This window comes from Pseudophryne corroboree, chromosome 11 (genome assembly GCF_028390025.1).
Source record: "Pseudophryne corroboree isolate aPseCor3 chromosome 11, aPseCor3.hap2, whole genome shotgun sequence".
Lineage (NCBI taxonomy): Eukaryota > Metazoa > Chordata > Amphibia > Anura > Myobatrachidae > Pseudophryne > Pseudophryne corroboree.
The window spans coordinates 96,158,343-96,181,168 of record NC_086454.1 but is presented as its reverse complement, the minus strand read 5'-3'; the positions used below and the strand labels follow the sequence as shown (position 1 = coordinate 96,181,168).

At 46.7% G+C, this 22,826-nt stretch overlaps 1 protein-coding gene and 1 long non-coding RNA gene across 3 annotated transcripts in view; one reads left to right on the top strand and one right to left on the bottom strand.

The window, feature by feature from the left end:
• The window catches only part of LOC134968958 (uncharacterized), a 180,816-nt gene that overhangs the window by 33,151 nt on the left and 124,839 nt on the right, over nucleotides 1–22,826 (top strand). For both annotated transcript variants that reach the window (XR_010189358.1, XR_010189357.1), the window contains exon 4: nucleotides 12,139–12,279. This is a non-coding gene — a long non-coding RNA (uncharacterized LOC134968958). The remainder of the gene's footprint in view (nucleotides 1–12,138; nucleotides 12,280–22,826) is intronic.
• The window catches only part of MYBPC3 (myosin binding protein C3), a 226,943-nt gene that overhangs the window by 182,700 nt on the left and 21,417 nt on the right, over nucleotides 1–22,826 (bottom strand). The gene's annotated exons all lie outside the window — the stretch shown is intronic.

Sequence of the window (22,826 nt, the reverse complement as noted above, 5' to 3'; positions counted from 1 at the left end):
CCAGGTGATGTAGATAAAGCCATGGGAACAATAGTCTTAAGTGTTGAACAACATATTTATTCTATGATACATAAGAATACTTAATTTAATTGCGTGACATGCGGACAGCAGTGCAGGCAACATATTAGGCTAAGGGCCTCATGAGAGGAATCTGAGGTGAATACACTAGTGAATGCACAAGTAAGAGTGACTACATTGATAAGATGATTTTCATATCTCACCAATAAATGTCTGTAGGAGTCCAAGTGGATGATGAGCAGATTGCTATGACGATGCTACAGAACATCTGAATTTCATTTTCTAGTGGTACAGTAGCTCTAGAAGCTAATACAGGCAAGCTATCTACAAGGATGTTAGGACAAAACTGCCACAGTTCCAAGAACATGTGCCAGTTGAATTACACGCTGAGAATACTGCATTACACACTAAAGATGTAAAGCCCAGAAAAATAAAGTACAAGTGCTATGTATCACATAAGACAGGCCACAAAGCAACTGAATGCAAACTAGGAAATGTGAATGCTACACAGGATGAGAAGTGTAACAACTAAAATGAGTCAGCTTTAAGTGTCACAGACAGTCACATATAAGATTGTTGGTATATATTGACATGTGATCCTCTCAAAGTCAGAGGAATAGGAGATAAAATACGTACACCTACAAAAGTTGGGACAGCAACAGCCCTTCTGAGAATAGTAGCTGAAACCAAAGTCACATAAATCCAAGATGTGTTATATGTACTAGATATGGGAACAAACCTCATAGCTATAAGTATCCTAGAGCAGAAAGAAATTAAAGTTCAGTTCACAGAAGGAAAGTGCATTGTGGGGAACAAGAGAGGGACTGTAATAACTACAGAGGAGTGTTATGCGATTATGACTTCTGACTCACAGACTATGGAACACTGGCACACAAGGTTAAGTCCTCTTGGATATGATAGCATCCAGAAATTTCTAGAAGGGTTGGTGACTGGTATATCTGTGAACAACACTGAAAGGCCTTTGTGTGAGAGCTGTATACTAGTCGAGCAAAGCTGTTCCACCTTTCCAAAATCAGTGAACAGAACTGAGGTACCCCTGGAATTGGTGCTACAGATGTGTGTGGTCCAACAGAAGCAAAATCGATAAGTGGATACAGATACTTCATAGCATTCATTGATGACTTCACCAGAATGCCACACATATTATTTCATCAAGGAAAATAATTAAATAATGATCAAGACTGCAGACTACAAGAGATCAGTAGACAAGAGAACAGTAGACACTGAAACTAAAGGTTTTGTGCTCTGACAATGGAGAAGAATATCTAAACAAAGATGTTGAAGCCTTCCTAAAAAAGCATGATGTTGATCATCAACAGACCATTGCATACATGCCGGAGCAGAACGGTGTCAATGAGGATGCAAATTGTACCATAGTGGAGAAGGCTCGATTATGCTAAAACGTCAATCATCTCAGAACCTTTGGGTGCATTGCGTATACAGTATGTACATATCCCCAAGTAGAAGATACGCAAGCTGGATCCCATATCCGTGAAGTGTATCATGCTTGGATACTACCAAGAGTATAAATAATACAGACTTGGGAACTCTAAAAGGAGAAAGCTTATAAAATCAAGAGATGTTATATTCCAAGAAACATCACCACTTAAAAAAAAACAGCTGTACAGTAACTGGAGTTGCAGTAAAAGTATGTGACATCGGATATGCCAGCAGCTTTTACAAGAAACTACCAGGGTGGATATCCAAACACAGAAAATAACTTTTGCTAGAACAGGGGAAAACCACCCAAAAGATATGAGGAGTTTGCACATATCACATTCTGTGAACCCCAATGCCGCAAGGTACCAATACTTTATGTTTTTGTGACATGGAGAGAGCTTGCAGCAATGGAAGTGTTGGTTTATGAAGTGCGCTACTGCGCTGCCGCCATGATTCTCCATAACTGAAGCATCTGCTCCTTTACTAAGATGCTCAGCTTCATATCCGCTGCTTGTGTACATTGCAGTGAGTATGGCTGTACTGAAACTGTGAACCGCTGCTTGTTTACATAACAGTAAGTATGGCTGTACTGAAACTGTGAACCGCTGCTTGTGTACATAACAGTGAGTCTGGCTGTACTGAAACTGTGAACCGCTGCTTGTTTACATAACAGTAAGTATGGCTGTACTGAAACTGTGAACCGCTGCTTGTGTACATAACAGTGAGTATGGCTGTACTGAAACTGTGAACCGCTGCTTGTTTACATAACAGTGAGTATGGCTGTACTGAAACTGTGAACCGCTGCTTGTGTACATAACAGTGAGTATGGCTGTACTGAACCTGTGAACCGCTGCCTGTGTACATAACAGTAACTATGGCTGTACTGAAACTGTGAACCGCTGCTTGTGTACATAACAGTGAGTCTGGCTGTACTGAAACTGTGAACCGCTGCTTGTGTACATAACAGTAAGTATGGCTGTACTGAAACTGTGAACCGCTGCTTGTGTACATAACAGTAACTATGGCTGTACTGAAACTGTGAACCGCTGCTTGTGTACATAACAGTGAGTATGGCTGTACTGAAACTGTGAACCGCTGCTTGTTTACATAACAGTGAGTATGGCTGTACTGAAACTGTGAACCGCTGCTTGTGTACATAACAGTGAGTCTAGCTGTACTGAAACTGTGAACCGCTGCTTGTGTACATAACAGTGAGTCTGGCTGTACTGAAACTGTGAACCGCTGCTTGTGTACATAACAGTGAGTATGGCTGTAATGAAACTGTGAACCGCTGCTTGTGTACATAACAGTGAGTATGGCTGTACTGAAACTGTGAACCGCTGCTTGTGTACATAACAGTGAGTCTGGCTGTACTGAAACTGTGAACCGCTGCTTGTGTAGATAACAGTGAGTCTGGCTGTACTGAAACTGTGAACCGCTGCTTGTGTACATAACAGTGAGTCTGGCTGTACTGAAACTGTGAACCGCTGCTTGTGTACATAACAGTGAGTCTGGCTGTACTGAAACTGTGAACAGCTGCTTGTGTACATAACAGTGAGTATGGCTGTACTGAAACTGTGAACAGCTGCTTGTGTACATAGCAGTGAGTATGGCTGTACTGAAACTGTGAACCGCTGCTTGTGTACATAACAGTGAGTATGGCTGTACTGAACCTGTGAACCGCTGCCTGTGTACATAACAGTAACTATGGCTGTACTGAAACTGTGAACCGCTGCTTGTGTACATAACAGTGAGTCTGGCTGTACTGAAACTGTGAACCGCTGCTTGTGTACATAACAGTAAGTATGGCTGTACTGAAACTGTGAACCGCTGCTTGTGTACATAACAGTAACTATGGCTGTACTGAAACTGTGAACCGCTGCTTGTGTACATAACAGTGAGTATGGCTGTACTGAAACTGTGAACCGCTGCTTGTTTACATAACAGTGAGTATGGCTGTACTGAAACTGTGAACCGCTGCTTGTGTACATAACAGTGAGTCTAGCTGTACTGAAACTGTGAACCGCTGCTTGTGTACATAACAGTGAGTCTGGCTGTACTGAAACTGTGAACCGCTGCTTGTGTACATAACAGTGAGTATGGCTGTAATGAAACTGTGAACCGCTGCTTGTGTACATAACAGTGAGTATGGCTGTACTGAAACTGTGAACCGCTGCTTGTGTACATAACAGTGAGTCTGGCTGTACTGAAACTGTGAACCGCTGCTTGTGTAGATAACAGTGAGTCTGGCTGTACTGAAACTGTGAACCGCTGCTTGTGTACATAACAGTGAGTCTGGCTGTACTGAAACTGTGAACCGCTGCTTGTGTACATAACAGTGAGTCTGGCTGTACTGAAACTGTGAACAGCTGCTTGTGTACATAACAGTGAGTATGGCTGTACTGAAACTGTGAACTGTAATAAACAAGAAGAAAGAAAAGTACAAAATAGCACCACGGAGCGCTTCAATTTAAAATTATTTGTCTAAGACAATTTATTTATACACATAAATTTCTAATTGATAAAATGGATGAAATGTGATAAAATATCAACAATATATAAGAACAATGGAACACACTGATAATCACCACTGCAATACATATGTCCTTATTACCACATGGTATATTTATACCGTCCACATATATGTAGATGAAAAAATGTTGGCGGTCCAATAATGTATGTTTAAGCAAAGTTCAAGTGCTATTTGTATGTGACTCCAAGCGTGGTTTTCTGGGTTAAAGGTAAGTCAATGCTGATGCACAGTGTGCTGAGAGTGCAGTGTACAGCTGGATGTATGTCCGGCAGACTCACGGAGCGGGGCACTGTGCTACCACCTCCCCACCGCCACTGGATCTTGCAGGTCTCAGCATGGCCAGCGCTCTGTAGGCTGATCCGATGACTCAGGGTGGGAGCGGCGGTCGCTGTGATGTCCACGGGGAGGGAGGGCGCAGCTCCGGATTGAAAGCTGTATCAAGTAGCAGCCGGCAGCCTCAAGTCTGTATGTGGTCAGGACAGCATAGAGGTAGTGGATCCGTCCCTTTACGCGTTTCTCCGTTATCGCAATATGCACGGTTTCATCAGAAGGTAGTCCAGTGTGTTCAACCATCCATATTTAAAGTATAAGTGACCAATCAGTAAGCAGAAATCATTAATGATCCACAGGTGCACATATGGAGAGCACCTCCAGGTAATTTTAAACATATTATATTGAGGTGAATATGGATCACTCATACTCTGCATACCATACATAAAAGTAAGTATATAATCAAGTGGCAACAATGTTCTTTAGCTAAAGATATTAATAATAGACACAGGGGTGCTTTAAGAGAGGAGGAGGAGGCCCGTGTTCAGCCTCCTCCATTCGGGCCCCCTCCTCTCTGCCCAGACGCTGTAGAGTCTGAGAACTAGAGGGCTCAGACTCTACTGCGCATGCGCAGATCTCCGTGAAAATGCCCGCTGAGCCATTGTCACGGTGTTCTAACAGCGCTGCAGATGCCGGCGCTGGACTTCGGAAGGGTGAGTATTTTAAAAATGGGTGCAGTGTGTGCGGTGGGGGCCCCCTCTGGACTCAGGGGCCCGTGTGCACCGCACACACTGCACCCATTATAGAAACGCCAGTGAATAGACGGCAAAGCCAAAGTAGGTAATTATTACAAAGGATTTGAACGCAGTCAGCTGTAATAGCTCAGAATAGGGAGAGACATAGGTGAATATTTTAGCTAGAAAACTAGCAAGTTTGAAGTACAGATGCAGCCCAAGATACTTGTGTTGAGAGCTAATAGCTCAGTGGTCTGATGCCTTATAACACCACTCAGGCAGACTAGGGTTCAAAACCCACTACAAATGTTATTTTCTCTATCGTCCTAGTGGATGCTGGGGTTCCTGAAAGGACCATGGGGAATAGCGGCTCCGCAGGAGACAGGGCACAAAAAGTAAAGCTTTTTCAGATCAGGTGGTGTGCACTGGCTCCTCCCCCTATGACCCTCCTCCAGACTCCAGTTAGATTTTTGTGCCCGGCCGAGAAGGGTGCAATCTAGGTGGCTCTCCTAAAGAGCTGCTTAGAAAAAGTTTAGCTAGGTTTTTTATTTTACAGTGATTCCTGCTGGCAACAGGATCACTGCAGCGAGGGACTGAGGGGAGAAGGAGTCAACTCACCTGCGTGCAGGATGGATTGGCTTCTTGGCTACTGGACATCAAGCTCCAGAGGGACGATCACAGGTACAGCCTGGATGGTCACCGGAGCCGCGCCGCCGGCCCCCTTGCAGATGCTGAAGTCAGAAGAGGTCCAGAATCGGCGGCTGAAGACTCCTGCAGTCTTCTAAAGGTAGCGCACAGCACTGCAGCTGTGCGCCATTTTCCTCTCAGCACACTTCACACGGCAGTCACTGAGGGTGCAGGGCGCTGGGAGGGGGGCGCCCTGGGAGGCAAATGAATACCTATAAAGGCTAAAAATACCTCACATATAGCCCCTAGAGGCTATATGGAGATATTTAACCCCTGCCTGATTTTTCTAAATAGCGGGAGACGAGCCCGCCAGAAAAGGGGCGGGGCCTATCTCCTCAGCACACGGCGCCATTTCCTCTCACAGCTCCGCTGGTCAGGACGGCTCCCAAGTCTCTCCCCTGCACTGCACTACAGAAACAGGGTAAAACAGAGAGGGGGGGGCAAATTTATGGCGATATTTTGATATAACAAAGCAGCTATAAGGGAGCACTTATTATAAGGCTATCCCTGATATATATATAGCGCTTTTGGTGTGTGCTGGCAAACTCTCCCTCTGTCTCCCCAAAGGGCTAGTGGGTCCTGTCTTCGTTAGGAGCATTCCCTGTGTGTCTGCTGTGTGTCGGTACGTGTGTGTCGACATGTATGAGGACGATATTGGTGTGGAGGCGGAGCAATTGCCAAATATGAGGATGTCACCCCCTAGGGAGTCGACACCAGAATGGATGCCTTTATTTATGGAACTACGGGATAGTGTCAACACGCTAAAGCAGTCATTTGACGACATGAGGCGGCCGGACAATCAATTAGTGCCTGTCCAGGCGACTCAAACACCGTCAGGGGCTGTGAAACGCCCTTTGCCTCAGTCGGTCGACACAGACCCAGACGCAGGCACTGACTCCAGTGGTGACGGTGACGATTCAACCGTATTTTCCAGTAGGGCCACACGTTATATGATTTTGGCAATGAAGGAGGCGTTACATTTAGCTGATACTACAGGTACCACTAAACAGGGTATTATGTGGGGTATGAAAAAACTACCTATAGTTTTTCCTGAATCAGAAGAATTAAATGACGTGTGTAATGAAGCGTGGGTTGCCCCTGATAAAAAGCTGATAATTTCAAAGAAATTATTGGCATTATACCCTTTCCCGCCAGAGGTTAGGGAGCGCTGGGAAACACCTCCTAGGGTGGACAAGGCGCTAACACGCTTATCTAAACAAGTGGCGTTACCCTCTCCTGAGACGGCCGCACTTAAAGATCCATCAGATAGGAGGATGGAAAATATCCAAAAAAGTATATACACACATGCAGGTGTTATACTACGACCAGCTGTAGCGACTGCCTGGATGGGCAGTGCTGGGGTAGTTTGGTCAGAGTCCCTGATTGAAAATATTGATACCCTGGACAGGGACAATATTTTACTGTCGTTAGAACAAATAAAGGATGCATTTCTTTATATGCGTGATGCACAGAGGGATATCTGCACACTGGCATCACGGGTAAGTGCTATGTCCATTTCGGCCAGAAGAGCTTTGTGGACGCGACAGTGGACAGGCGATGCGGATTCAAAACGGCATATGGAAGTTTTGCCGTATAAAGGGGAGGAGTTATTTGGAGTCGGTCTATCAGATTTGGTGGCCACGGCTACAGCCGGGAAATCCACCTTTCTACCTCAAGTCACTCCCCAACAGAAAAAGGCACCGACTTTTCAACCGCAGCCCTTTCGTTCCTTTAAAAATAAGAGAGCAAAGGGCTATTCATATCTGCCACGAGGCAGAGGTCGAGGGAAGAGACAGCAACACGCAGCTCCTTCCCAGGAACAGAAGCCCTCCCCGGCTTCTACAAAAGCCTCAGCATGACGCTGGGGCTTCTCAAGCGGACTCGGGGACGGTGGGCGGTCGTCTCAAAAATTACAGCGCGCAGTGGGCTCACTCGCAGGTAGATCCCTGGATCCTGCAGATATCTCAAGGGTACAGGTTGGAATTAGAGACAGATCCACCTCGCCGTTTCCTGAAGTCTGCTTTACCAACGTCCCCCTCCGAAAGGGAGACGGTTTTGGAAGCCATTCACAAGCTGTACTCTCAGCAGGTGATAGTCAAGGTACCTCTTCTACAACAAGGGAAGGGGTATTATTCCACTCTTTTTGTGGTACCGAAGCCGGATGGCTCGGTAAGGCCTATTCTAAATCTGAAGTCCTTGAACCTGTACATAAAGAAGTTCAAGTTCAAGATGGAGTCACTCAGAGCAGTGATAGCGAACCTGGAAGAGGGGGACTTTATGGTATCCTTGGACATCAAGGATGCGTATCTCCACGTTCCAATTTACCCCTCACACCAGGGGTGCCTCAGGTTCGTTGTACAAAACTGTCACTATCAGTTTCAGACGCTGCCGTTCGGATTGTCCACGGCACCTCGGATCTTTACAAAGGTAATGGCCGAGATGATGATTCTTCTTCGAAGAAAAGGCATATTAATTATCCCATACTTGGACGATCTCCTAATAAGGGCGAGGTCCAGAGAACAGCTAGAGATGGGATTAGCACTGTCTCAAGAAGTGCTAAAACAGCACGGGTGGATTCTGAATATTCCAAAATCCCAGTTAATGCCGACAACTCGTCTGCTGTTCCTAGGGATGATTCTGGACACGGTTCAGAAAAAGGTTTTTCTCCCGGAGGAAAAAGCCAAGGAGTTATCCGAGCTTGTCAGGAACCTCCTAAAACCAGGAAAGGTGTCTGTACATCAATGCACAAGAGTCCTGGGAAAAATGGTGGCTTCTTACGAAGCAATTCCATTCGGCAGATTCCACGCAAGAATTTTCCAAAGGGATCTGTTGGACAAATGGTCAGGGTCGCATCTTCAGATGCACCTACGGATAACCCTGTCTCCAAGGACAAGGGTGTCTCTTCTGTGGTGGTTGCAGAGTCCTCATCTATTGGAGGGCCGCAGATTCGGCATACAGGATTGGATCCTGGTGACCACGGACGCCAGCCTGAGAGGCTGGGGAGCAGTCACACAAGGAAGAAACTTCCAGGGAGTATGGACGAGCCTGGAAACGTCTCTTCACATAAACATTCTGGAACTAAGAGCAATATACAATGCTCTAAGCCAGGCAGAACCTCTGCTTCAGGGAAAACCGGTGTTGATCCAGTCGGACAACATCACGGCAGTCGCCCATGTGAACAGACAGGGCGGCACAAGAAGCAGGAGTGCAATGGCAGAAGCTGCAAGGATTCTTCGCTGGGCAGAGAATCATGTGATAGCACTGTCAGCAGTGTTCATCCCGGGAGTGGACAACTGGGAAGCAGACTTCCTCAGCAGACACGATCTTCACCCGGGAGAGTGGGGACTTCATCCAGAAGTCTTCCACATGCTGGTAACCCGTTGGGAAAGACCAATGGTGGACATGATGGCGTCTCGCCTCAACAAAAAACTGGACAGGTATTGCGCCAGGTCAAGAGATCCGCAGGCAATAGCTGTGGACGCGCTGGTAACGCCTTGGGTGTACCAGTCGGTGTATGTGTTTCCTCCTCTGCCTCTCATACCAAAAGTATTGAGAATTATACGGCAAAGAGGCGTAAGAACGATACTAGTGGTTCCGGATTGGCCAAGAAGGACTTGGTACCCGGAACTTCAAGAGATGATCACGGAAGATCCGTGGCCTCTACCTCTAAGGAGGGACTTGCTTCAGCAGGGTCCCTGTCTGTTTCAAGACTTACCGCGGCTGCGTTTGACGGCATGGCGGTTGAACGCCGGATCCTAAAGGAAAAAGGCATGCCGGAAGAAGTCATTCCTACTTTGATTAAAGCAAGGAAGGAAGTAACCGTGCAACATTATCACCGAATTTGGCGAAAATATGTTGCGTGGTGCGAAGATCGGAGTGCTCCGACGGAGGAATTTCAACTGGGTCGATTCCTACATTTCCTGCAATCAGGATTGTCTATGGGTCTCAAATTGGGATCTATTAAGGTTCAAATTTCGGCCCTGTCGATTTTCTTTCAAAACGAATTGGCTTCAGTCCCTGAAGTCCAGACCTTTGTTAAGGGAGTGCTGCATATACAGCCTCCTGTGGTGCCTCCAGTGGCACCGTGGGATCTCAATGTGGTTTTGGACTTTCTAAAATCTCATTGGTTTGAACCACTAAATAAGGTGGATTTGAAATATCTCACTTGGAAAGTGACCATGCTTCTAGCCCTGGCTTCTACCAGGAGAGTATCAGAATTGGCAGCTTTATCTTACAAAAGCCCATATCTGATTTTCCATTCGGACAGGGCAGAACTGCGGACTCGTCCGCATTTTCTCCCTAAGGTGGTGTCAGCATTTCATCTGAACCAGCCTATTGTAGTGCCTGCGGCTACAAGTGACTTGGAGGACTCCAAGTTACTGGACGTTGTCAGAGCATTAAAAATATATATTGCAAGGACAGCTGGAGTCAGAAAATCTGACTCGTTGTTTATATTGTATGCACCCAACAAGATGGGTGCTCCTGCGTCTAAGCAGACGATTGCTCGTTGGATCTGTAACACAATCCAACTTGCACATTCTGTGGCAGGCCTGCCACAGCCTAAATCTGTAAAGGCCCACTCCACAAGGAAGGTGGGCTCATCTTGGGCGGCTGCCCGAGGGGTCTCGGCATTACAACTTTGCCGAGCAGCTACGTGGTCAGGGGAGAACACGTTTGTAAAATTTTACAAATTTGATACTCTGGCTAAGGAGGACCTGGAGTTCTCTCATTCGGTGCTGCAGAGTCATCCGCACTCTCCCGCCCGTTTGGGAGCTTTGGTATAATCCCCATGGTCCTTTCAGGAACCCCAGCATCCACTAGGACGATAGAGAAAATAAGATTTTACTTACCGATAAATCTATTTCTCGGAGTCCGTAGTGGATGCTGGGCGCCCATCCCAAGTGCGGATTATCTGCATAAATTGTACTTAGTTATTGTTAACTAATTCGGGTTATTGTTGAAGGAAGCCATCTTTCAGAGGCTCCGCTGTTATCATACTGTTAACTGGGTTTAGATCACAGGTTGTACGGTGTGATTGGTGTGGCTGGTATGAGTCTTACCCGGGATTCAAAATCCTCCCTTATTGTGTACGCTCGTCCGGGCACAGTACCTAACTGGAGTCTGGAGGAGGGTCATAGGGGGAGGAGCCAGTGCACACCACCTGATCTGAAAAAGCTTTACTTTTTGTGCCCTGTCTCCTGCGGAGCCGCTATTCCCCATGGTCCTTTCAGGAACCCCAGCATCCACTACGGACTCCGAGAAATAGATTTATCGGTAAGTAAAATCTTATTTTAATTTGTGGTTTTGTTTTTTAGTATTGGATTTGAATTGTAATTTACACCAGAAGCAAGTTAACCTGAAAGATAACATTTGTATATGAATCTACAGAGCAGTAGGTCACTATATTGTTGTTCTAATATTAAATTGACCCGCCCGTTTGTGCATTATTCAGTCCCCATAATAGAAATAAGCACTAAATGTGCAACAAATATAGAGTGCTAATTCCATATCATAAATCATTTATTTTATATTGTTTGTTTATTGTCATGGACCTCTGTATTAGAAAATAGCCCAAAAAAAGGAAAGAAAAAACTAAACCAAAAACTAAATGGATAGATAAATGAATGGATATCTAAAAATTTTTTTTATTAAGTGACCAACTAATTATTAATTGATTTAGTGCGCCTGATTTTTTAACCATTATATTAGTATAATTGTTATCTATAAACTGTAATAAACCCAAGCTCCTGGTTAAGTCTATCCAGCTGGAGTGTCTACAAAAAAATCTTTCTGCAGGTGTCTGCTTTCTAATAACCACGTACAGTCCAAAATTTCACACACATACAGTGTCGGACTGGGGCATATAGGGCCCACTGGGGGAATGCAGGGTAGGGGCCAATGTTTAGGGGTGTGGCCAGTCTGCTGAGGGGGTGTGGCCTGTCACCTCATTGGTTTGACTAACCATTAGAGAGTGCAACGTCTGGGCCCCTTCATAAATATATACAGTAAATTCAGCTGCTGCATGCATGATAATGTACCAGATTAATAACAGATTAATAACAGCAATGCACTGTAGAAAATACACTATAGTCCAGTATAAGGTAACATATGTATAATGTATCATTCAAGTGCACAGTCTAGAACCTGATCCTTAGAGCAGGAGGTGGGTCCCAGTGGTGGTTTCCCCTGTACCCTGTGGGCCAGTCCAAGCCTGCACACATATCAACACTAATGAAGTAGGGGAAATGGCTACGTCAATGACTGATTAACCTTAAAAAATGGTGGGATGATCTTGCATTGTGTCCAACTGATCATTTTAATTCATAAACAATAAATATACTAGCAAAGACATGATATTTCACCATGTGGCCACTTAAGGTTCCTAGTGCTTTACATAATATAAATCAATCAATCACAGTTAGAGTTTATTTTCAGACAAGTGGCATCATCGGGATGAAAGAAAAGACATACTGTGCTGTAGACATATTTGAGGAAGAAGGAGGCAGCTGGGGAACCAGGAGGAATTTTGAACTCAACAGCAGTAGATATAATGATTGACAATTTGTATTTCAGCAGGTGAGCAGGTACAAGTTCACATAATAATGTTGATCCACCACAGCCGGATTTATTTTAAGCCATGTGGTATAGTGATGAAAGGAAGGAGATATTTAAAGAAGAAGTCATCTGAGGAACATAGAGAAGGAGGTGCAGCTGAAGGATGTGGTATAAAAGACACAGAGGACAGGGAGGGGAGGGGAGGAAGAAAGTAGAGCACATAGATGAAAGGTCCAATGTGTCCCATTGAGAGCTGCCCCAGAGCCAAAGGTGGAAATGGGTCATCATGAAAACCGTGTTACTTAAATTACTTTTCTTGAAGGACTAGGCCAAGGGCAGTGGCAGTGGCACAAGAAAAGGGGGGAAGCCATGAAAGGAAATGCTTTTGTAATTGCATATATATTACAATTCATTAAATGCTTTCAATTAGAATCATGTTTTTAAGAATATTCTTAGTATTATATGCTCAATAAAATATATAATTTTATATCCGTCATGGAAAATTTGGAACAGAGAAAAATTCAGCAGAACTCTAGAGAGGTTAGCAATTATTCTGCATATTAATAGAACAGAAAGTAAAAGGAATATTCTGCAAAAGAGGAACTTAAAATTTTTTCGATGGTGCAAGCAAATTTATTGTTTGTCGTGCTCAGTTCCAGCAACTTCCTTAAATATTCCCTTCCACTTTCAGAACTCTCTTTGGTCCAGCAAATTGTGGTACTAGAACTTTATTCTCCACCAGAAGATGGGAAAAACAGACTTTTTATCTGCACACGAGATAGGGCGGGGTAGTGGATGGATTGGTGTAGGTGGTGTGGGGGTGGGGGGTGGCGATATTGTTCCACTTCTAGTCTGGGGAAACAACCAAGCCCATCAATTATACATTTGTTATCTACCTTTGCAGCTAAACAGGTCACAAATAATATTGTATATGTGGCACTTCTAGCATACAGAGTAAACACTGGGCTGAGGATAAGGGTGCTATTGGCAGTGTTAATACTAACTGGTGCCTAGTACACATGAGTGCTGGAAGTGTGGGACCCACTTGGTAGAATCAGTCTAATAACCCTATTACACCAAACTTTTGACCTGAGTTATTGGCGGGTTAATCCGTAACATAGCTCAGTGTATATGGGTTAATCCAGGTCCAGTGGCCTGGGAATCCGACCTGGGTAGCTTGCAGGGTTTTCACATGTCTAAGGCTTTAACAGGCCAAATGACAGCTGCCAAACTGGAGAGTTTCATTCATGGACTGTTACGTGGACTACGGTGTGCTATGGCTATCCGATGGTTCTTGGTGACGCTCACGCAATAACCCTTGTCTTTTAGCTTCCTGCAGCCAAAGACTTTGCCTATTGCAGCCACCTTTCAAAGGCAGATTAAGTCCTCCCTGTACTCAGATGCCCCCAGGTTTTATGTAAAGACAAGGGGGCTATTGGAGGCTGGGCAAGAGTAGGTTGCAGTATGGTGAGACATACACAGAACCCTGGCTAGATGCCGCTGCACTATTTGCGGACAAAGAGAGATAACCTAATGCACGTGAGTGCAACAATGCACAGGTTGGAATAATAGGATTTTAATATACCTACCGGTAAATTATTTTCTCGTAGTCCGTAGAGGATGCTGGGGTCCATTTAGTACCATGGGATATAGACGGGTCCGCAGGAGCCTTTTGGCACTTTAAGACTTTTTCTCTATCGTCCTAGTGGATGCTGGGGTTCCTGAAAGGACCATGGGGAATAGCGGCTCCGCAGGAGACAGGGCACAAAAAGTAAAGCTTTTCCAGATCAGGTGGTGTGCACTGGCTCCTCCCCCTATGACCCTCCTCCAGACTCCAGTTAGATTTTTGTGCCCGGCCGAGAAGGGTGCAATTCTAGGTGGCTCTCATAAAGAGCTGCTTAGAGAAAGTTTAGCTTAGGTTTTTTATTTTACAGTGATTCCTGCTGGCAACAGGATCACTGCAACGAGGGACAGAGGGGAGAAGAAGTGAACTCACCTGCGTGCAGGATGGATTGGCTTCTTGGCTACTGGACATCAGCTCCAGAGGGACGATCACAGGTACAGCCTGGATGGTCACCGGAGCCGCGCCGCCGGCCCCCTTGCAGATGCTGAAGTAAGAAGAGGTCCAGAATCGGCGGCTGAAGACTCCTGCAGTCTTCTAAAGGTAGCGCACAGCACTGCAGCTGTGCGCCATTTTCCTCTCAGCACACTTCACACGCAGTCACTGAGGGTGCAGGGCGCTGGGGGGGGGCGCCCTGGGAGGCAAATGTAAACCTATATAAAGGCTAAAAATACCTCACATATAGCCCCCAGAGGCTATATGGAGATATTTAACCCCTGCCTGTATTCACAAAATAGCGGGAGACGAGCCCGCCGAAAAAGGGGCGGGGCCTATCTCCTCAGCACACGGCGCCATTTCCTCTCACAGCTCCGCTGGTCAGGACGGCTCCCAGGTCTCTCCCCTGCACTGCACTACAGAAACAGGGTAAAACAGAGAGGGGGGGCAAATTTAATGGCAATATCTTGATATATATAAAGCAGCTATAAGGGAGCACTTATTATAAGGCTATCCCTGTCATATATAGCGCTTTTTGGTGTGTGCTGGCAGACTCTCCCTCTGTCTCCCCAAAGGGCTAGTGGGTCCTGTCTTCGTTTAGAGCATTCCCTGTGTGTCTGCTGTGTGTCGGTACGTGTGTGTCAACATGTATGAGGACGATATTGGTGTGGAGGCGGAGCAATTGCCAAATATGGGGATGTCACCTCCTAGGGGGTCGACACCAGAATGGATGCCTTTATTTATGGAATTACGGGATAGTGTCAACACGCTAAAGCAGTCGTTTGACGACATGAGGCGGCCGGACAATCAATTAGTGCCTGTCCAGGCGCCTCAAACACCGTCAGGGGCTGTAAAACGCCCTTTGCCTCAGTCGGTCGACACAGACCCAGACACAGGCACTGATTCCAGTGGTGACGAATCAACCGTATTTTCCAGTAGGGCCACACGTTATATGATTTTGGCAATGAAGGAGGCGTTACATTTAGCTGATACTACAGGTACCACTAAACAGGGTATTATGTGGGGTGTGAAAAAACTACCTATAGTTTTTCCTGAATCAGAAGAATTAAATGACGTGTGTGATGAAGCGTGGGTTGCCCCTGATAAAAAGCTGATAATTTCAAAGAAATTATTGGCATTATACCCTTTCCCGCCAGAGGTTAGGGAGCGCTGGGAAACACCTCCTAGGGTGGACAAGGCGCTAACACGCTTATCAAAACAAGTGGCGTTACCTTCTCCTGAGACGGCCGCACTTAAAGATCCATCAGATAGGAGGATGGAAAATATCCAAAAAAGTATATACACACATGCAGGTGTTATACTACGACCAGCTATAGCGACTGCCTGGATGTGCAGTGCTGGGGTAGTTTGGTCAGAGTCCCTGATTGAAAATATTGATACCCTGGACAGGGACAATATTTTACTGTCGTTAGAACAAATAAAGGATGCATTTCTTTATATGCGTGATGCACAGAGGGATATCTGCACACTGGCATCACGGGTAAGTGCTATGTCCATTTCGGCCAGAAGAGCTTTATGGACGCGACAGTGGACAGGCGATGCGGATTCAAAACGGCATATGGAAGTTTTGCCGTATAAAGGGGAGGAGTTATTTGGAGTCGGTCTATCAGATTTGGTGGCCACGGCTACAGCCGGGAAATCCACCTTTCTACCTCAAGTCACTCCCCAACAGAAAAAGGCACCGACTTTTCAACCGCAGCCCTTTCGTTCCTTTAAAAATAAGAGAGCAAAGGGCTATTCATATCTGCCACGAGGCAGAGGTCGAGGTAAGAAACAGCAACAGGCAGCTCCTTCCCAGGAACAGAAGCCCTCCCCGGCTTCTACAAAAGCCTCAGCATGACGCTGGGGCTTCTCAAGCGGACTCGGGGACGGTGGGAGGTCGTCTCAAAAATTACAGCGCGCAGTGGGCTCACTCGCAGGTAGATCCCTGGATCCTGCAGATAATATCTCAGGGGTACAGGTTGGAATTAGAGACAGATCCACCTCGCCGTTTCCTGAAGTCTGCTTTACCAACGTCCCCTTCAGAAAGGGAGACGGTTTTGGAAGCCATTCACAAGCTGTACTCTCAGCAGGTGATAGTCAAGGTACCTCTTCTACAACAAGGGAAGGGGTATTATTCCACTCTATTTGTGGTACCGAAGCCGGATGGCTCGGTAAGGCCTATTCTAAATCTGAAGTCCTTGAACCTGTACATAAAGAAGTTCAAGTTCAAGATGGAGTCACTCAGAGCAGTGATAGCGAACCTGGAAGAAGGGGACTTTATGGTATCCTTGGACATCAAGGATGCGTATCTCCACGTTCCAATTTACCCCTCACACCAGGGGTACCTCAGGTTCGTTGTACAAAACTGTCACTATCAGTTTCAGACGCTGCCGTTTGGTTTGTCCACGGCACCTCGGGTCTTTACAAAGGTAATGGCCGAGATGATGATTCTTCTTCGAAGAAAAGGCGTATTAATTATCCCATACTTGGACGATCTCCTAATAAGGGCAAGGTCCAGAGAACAGCTAGAGATGGGATTAGCAATATCTCAAGAGGTGCTAAAGCAGCACGGATGGATTCTGAATATTCCAAAATCCAAATTAATGCCGACAACTCGTCTGCTGTTCCTAGGGATGATTCTGGACACGGTTCAGAAAAAGGTTTTTCTTCCCGAGGAAAAAGCCAAGGAGTTATCCGACCTGGTCAGGAATCTCCTAAAACCAGGAAAGGTGTCTGTACATCAATGCACGCATCTTCAGATGCACCTGCGGATAACCCTGTCTCCAAGGACAAGGGTATCTCTTCTGTGGTGGTTGCAGAGGGCTCATCTATTGGAGGGCCGCAGATTCGGCATACAGGATGGATCCTGGTGACCACGGACGCCAGCCTGAGAGGCTGGGGAGCAGTCACACAAGGAAGAAACTTCCAGGGAGTGTGGTCGAGCCTGGAAAAGTCTCTTCACATAAACATTCTGGAACTAAGAGCAATCTACAATGCTCTAAGCCAGGCGGAACCTCTGCTTCAAGGAAGACCGGTGTTGATCCAGTCGGACAACATCACGGCAGTCGCCCATGTAAACAGACAGGGCGGCACAAGAAGCAGGAGTGCAATGGCAGAAGCTGCCAGGATCCTTCGCTGGGCGGAGAATCACGTGATAGCACTGTCAGCAGTGTTCATCCCGGGAGTGGACAACTGGGAAGCAGACTTCCTCAGCAGACACGATCTTCACCCGGGAGAGTGGGGACTTCATCCAGAAGTTTTCCACATGCTAATAAACCGTTGGGAAAGTCCAATGGTGGACATGATGGCGTCTCGCCTCAACAAAAAACTGGACAGGTATTGCGCCAGGTCAAGAGATCCGCAGGCAATAGCTGTGGACGCGCTGGTAACACCTTGGGTGTACCAGTCGGTGTATGTGTTTCCTCCTCTGCCTCTCATACCAAAGGTATTGAGAATCATACGGCAAAGCGGAGTAAGAACGATACTAGTGGCTCCGGATTGGCCAAGAAGGTCTTGGTACCCGGAACTTCAAGAGATGGTCACGGACGATCCGTGGCCTCTACCTCTAAGACAGGACCTGCTTCAGCAGGGACCGTGTCTATTCCAAGACTTACCGCGGCTGCGTTTGACGGCATGGCGGTTGAACGCCAGATCCTAAAAGGAAAAGGCATTCCAGAAGAAGTCATTCCTACCTTGATTAAGGCAAGAAAGGAAGTCACCGCGAAGCATTATCACCGCATTTGGCGGAAATATGTTGCGTGGTGCGAGGATCGGAGTGCTCCGACGGAGGAATTTCAACTGGGTCGTTTCCTGCATTTCCTGCAATCAGGATTGTCTATGGGTCTCAAATTGGGATCTATTAAGGTTCAAATTTCGGCCCTGTCAATATTCTTCCAAAAAGAATTGGCCTCAGTTCCTGAGGTCCAGACTTTTGTCAAAGGAGTACTGCATATACAGCCTCCTGTGGTGCCTCCGGTGGCACCGTGGGATCTAAATGTAGTTTTAGATTTCCTCAAATCCCATTGGTTTGAACCACTAAAAAATGTGGATTTGAAATATCTCACATGGAAAGTGACTATGTTACTGGCCCTGGCGTCCGCCAGGAGAGTATCTGAACTGGCGGCTTTATCTTATAAAAGCCCTTATTTAATTTTCCATTCGGATAGGGCAGAGCTGCGGACGCGTCCGCATTTTCTCCCTAAGGTGGTATCAGCGTTTCACCTGAACCAGCCTATTGTAGTGCCTGCGGCTACAAGCGACTTGGAGGACTCCAAGTTGTTGGACGTTGTCAGAGCTTTAAAAATATACATTTCAAGGACGGCTGGAGTCAGAAAATCTGACTCGCTGTTTATACTGTATGCACCCAACAAGTTGGGTGCGCCTGCTTCTAAGCAGTCGATTGCTCGTTGGATTTGTAACACAATTCAACTTGCACATTCTGTGGCAGGCCTGCCACAGCCTAAATCTGTTAAGGCCCATTCCACAAGGAAGGTGGGCTCATCTTGGGCGGCTGCCCGAGGGGTCTCGGCATTACAACTCTGCCGAGCAGCTACGTGGTCAGGGGAGAACACGTTTGTAAAATTCTACAAATTTGATACCCTGGCAAAGGAGGACCTGGAGTTCTCTCATTCGGTGCTGCAGAGTCATCCGCACTCTCCCGCCCGTTTGGGAGCTTTGGTATAATCCCCATGGTCCTTTCAGGAACCCCAGCATCCACTAGGACGATAGAGAAAATAAGAATTTACTTACCGATAATTCTATTTCTCGGAGTCCGTAGTGGATGCTGGGCGCCCATCCCAAGTGCGGATTATCTGCAATACTTGTACATAGTTATTGTTAACTAATTCGGGTTATTGTTTAGGGAGCCATCTTTCAGAGGCTCTTCTGTTATCATACTGTTAACTGGGTTTAGATCACAAGTTGTACGGTGTGATTGGTGTGGCTGGTATGAGTCTTACCCGGGATTCAAAATCCTCCCTTATTGTGTACGCTCGTCCGGGCACAGTACCTAACTGGAGTCTGGAGGAGGGTCATAGGGGGAGGAGCCAGTGCACACCACCTGATCTGGAAAAGCTTTACTTTTTGTGCCCTGTCTCCTGCGGAGCCGCTATTCCCCATGGTCCTTTCAGGAACCCCAGCATCCACTACGGACTCCGAGAAATAGAATTATCGGTAAGTAAATTCTTATTTTTACAGTGTGAACTGACTCCTCCCTCTATGCCCCTCCTCCAGACCTCAGTATAGGAACTGTGCCCGAGGAGACGGACAAACTTCGAGAGAAGGATTTACTTTAAGCTAGTGGCGAGATTCACACCAGCTCACACCATTCAACCATGCCGCACAACATAGCATACAACTCAAAACATGCCAACGAGCATGAATAACTTTTCAGCAACTGCTGAATAACAACTTAATACATATAAACTTGTGTAAGAAGAAAAAAAACCAGCATCCTCTACGGACTACGAGAAAATAAGAATTTACTTACCGATAATTCTATTTCTCATAGTCCGTAGTGGATGCTGGGGACTCCGTAAGGACCATGGGGAATAGCGGCTCCGCAGGAGACTGGGCACATCTAAAGAAAGCTTTAGGACTATCTGGTGTGCACTGGCTCCTCCCCCTATGACCCTCCTCCAAGTCTCAGTTAGGATACTGTGCCCGGACGAGCGTACACAATAAGGAAGGATTTTGAATCCCGGGTAAGACTCAAACCAGCCACACCAATCACACCGTATAACCTGTGATCTGAACCCAGTTAACAGCATGATAACAGAGGCTCACAACAATAATAACCCGATTTTTGTAACAATAACTATGTACAAGTATTGCAGACAATCCGCACTTGGGATGGGCGCCCAGCATCCACTACGGACTATGAGAAATAGAATTATCGGTAAGTAAATTCTTATTTTCTCTAACGTCCTAAGTGGATGCTGGGGACTCCGTAAGGACCATGGGGATTATACCAAAGCTCCCAAACGGGCGGGAGAGTGCGGATGACTCTGCAGCACCAAATGAGAGAACTCCAGGTCCTCCTCAGCCAGGATATCAATTTTGTATAATTTTACAAACGCATTTGCTCCTGACCAAGTAGCTGCTCGGCAAAGTTGTAAAGCCGAGACCCCTCGGGCAGCCGCCCAAGATGAGCCCACCTTCCTTGTGGAGTGGGCATTTACAGATTTTTGGCTGTGGCAGGCCTGCCACAGAATGTGCAAGCTGAATTGTACTACAAATCCAACGAGCAATAGTCTGCTTAGAAGCAGGAGCACCCAGCTTGTTGGGTGCATACAGGATAAACAGCGAGTCAGATTTCCTGACTCCAGCCCTCCTGGAAACATATATTTTCAGGGCCCTGACAACGTCTAGCAACTTGGAGTCCTCCAAGTCCCTAGTAGCCGCAGGCACCACCAATAGGTTGGTTCAGGTGAAACGCTGAAACCACCTTAGGGAGAAACTGAGGACGAGTCCTCAATTCCGCCCTGTCCGAATGGAACATCAGATAAGGGCTTTTTTAGGATAAAGCCGCCAATTCTGACACGCGCCTGGCCCAGGCCAGGGCCAACAGCATGACCACTTTCCATGTGAGATATTTTAAGTCCACAGATTTAAGTGGTTCAAACCAATGTGACTTTTGGAACCCAAAACTACATTGAGATCCCAAAGTGCCACTGGAGGCACAAAAGGAGGCTGTATATGCAGTACCCCTTTTACAAACGTCTGAACTTCAGGGACTGAAGCTAGTTCTTTTTGGAAGAAAATTGACAGGGCCGAAATTTGAACCTTAATGGACCCCAATTTCAGGCCCATAGACACTCCTGTTTGCAGGAAATGTAGGAATCGACCCAGTTGAATTTCCACCGTCGGGCCTTACTGGCCTCGCACCACGCAACATATTTTCGCCAATTGCGGTGATAATGTTTTTGCGGTTACATCCTTCCTGGCTGATCAGGATAGGGATGACTTCATCCGGAATGCCTTTTTTTTTTTCCTTCAGGATCCGGCGTTCAACCGCCATGCCGTCAAACGCAGCCGCGGTAAGTCTTGGAACAGACAGGGTCCTTGCTGGAGCAGGTCCCTTCTTAGAGGTAGAGGCCACGGATCCTCCGTGAGCATCTCTTGAAGTTCCGGTTACCAAATCCTTCTTGGCCAATCCGGAGCCACGAATATAGTGCTTACTCCTCTCCATCTTACCAATCTCAGTACCTTGGGTATGAGAGGCAGAGGAGGGAACACATACCCTGACTGGTACACCCACGGTGTTACCAGAGCGTCTACAGCTATTGCCTGAGGGTCCCTGGACCTGGCGCAATACCTGTCGAGTTTTTCCCAACGGTTTATAATCATGTGGAAGACTTCTGGGTGAAGTCCCCACTCTCCCGGGTGGAGGTCGTGCTGAGGAAGTCTGCTTCCCAGTTGTCCACTCCCGGAATGAATACTGCTGACAGTGCTATCACATGATTTTCCGCCCAGCGAAGAATCCTTGCAGCTTCTGCCATTGCCCTCCTGCTTCTTGTGCCACCCTGTCTGTTTACGTGGGTGACTGCAGGGATGTTGTCCGACTGGATCAACACCGGCTGACCTTGAAGCAGAGGTTGCTAAGCTTAGAGCATTGTAAATGTCCCTTAGCTTCAGGATATTTATGTGAAGTGATGTCTCCAGGCTTGACCTTAAGTCCTGGATATTTCTTCCCTGTGTGACTGCTCCCCAGCCTCGCAGGCTGGCATCCGTGGTCACCAGGACCCAGTCCTGAATGCCGAATCTGCGGCCCTCTAGAAGATGAGCACTCTGCAACCACCACAGGAGGGACACCCTTGTCCCTGGTGACAGGGTTATCCGCTGATGCATCTGAAGATGCGACCCGGACCATTTGTCCAGCAGGTCCCACTGGAAAGTTCTTGCGTGGAATCTGCCGAATGGGATTGCTTCGTAGGAAGCCACCATTTTTACCCAGAACCCTTGTGCATTGATGCACTCTTGGTTCGGTTTTAGGAGGTTCCTGACTAGCTCGGATAACTCCCTGGCTTTCTCCTCCGGGAGAAACACCTTCTTTCTGGACTGTGTCCAGGATCATCCCTAGGAACAGAAGACAAGTCGTCGGAACCAGCTGCGATTTTGGAATATTGAGAATCCAATCGTGCTGCCGCAACACTACCTGAGATAGTGCTACACCGATCTCCAGCTGTTCCCTGGATCTTACCCTTATCAGGGAATCGTCCAAGTAAAGGATAACTAAAATTCCCTTCCTTCGAAGGAATATCATCATTTCGGTCATTACTTCAGTAAAGACCCGGGGTGCCGTGGCCCATCCCTACGGCAGCGTCTGAACTGATAGTGACAGTTCTGTACCATAACCTGAGATACCCTTGGTGAGAAGGGTAAATTTTGACATGAAGGTAAGCATCCTTGATGTCCCGAGACCTCATGTAGTCCCTTTCTTCCAGGTTTGCAATCACTGCTCTGAGTGACTCAATTTTGAATTTGAACCTCTGTATGTAAGTGTTCAAAG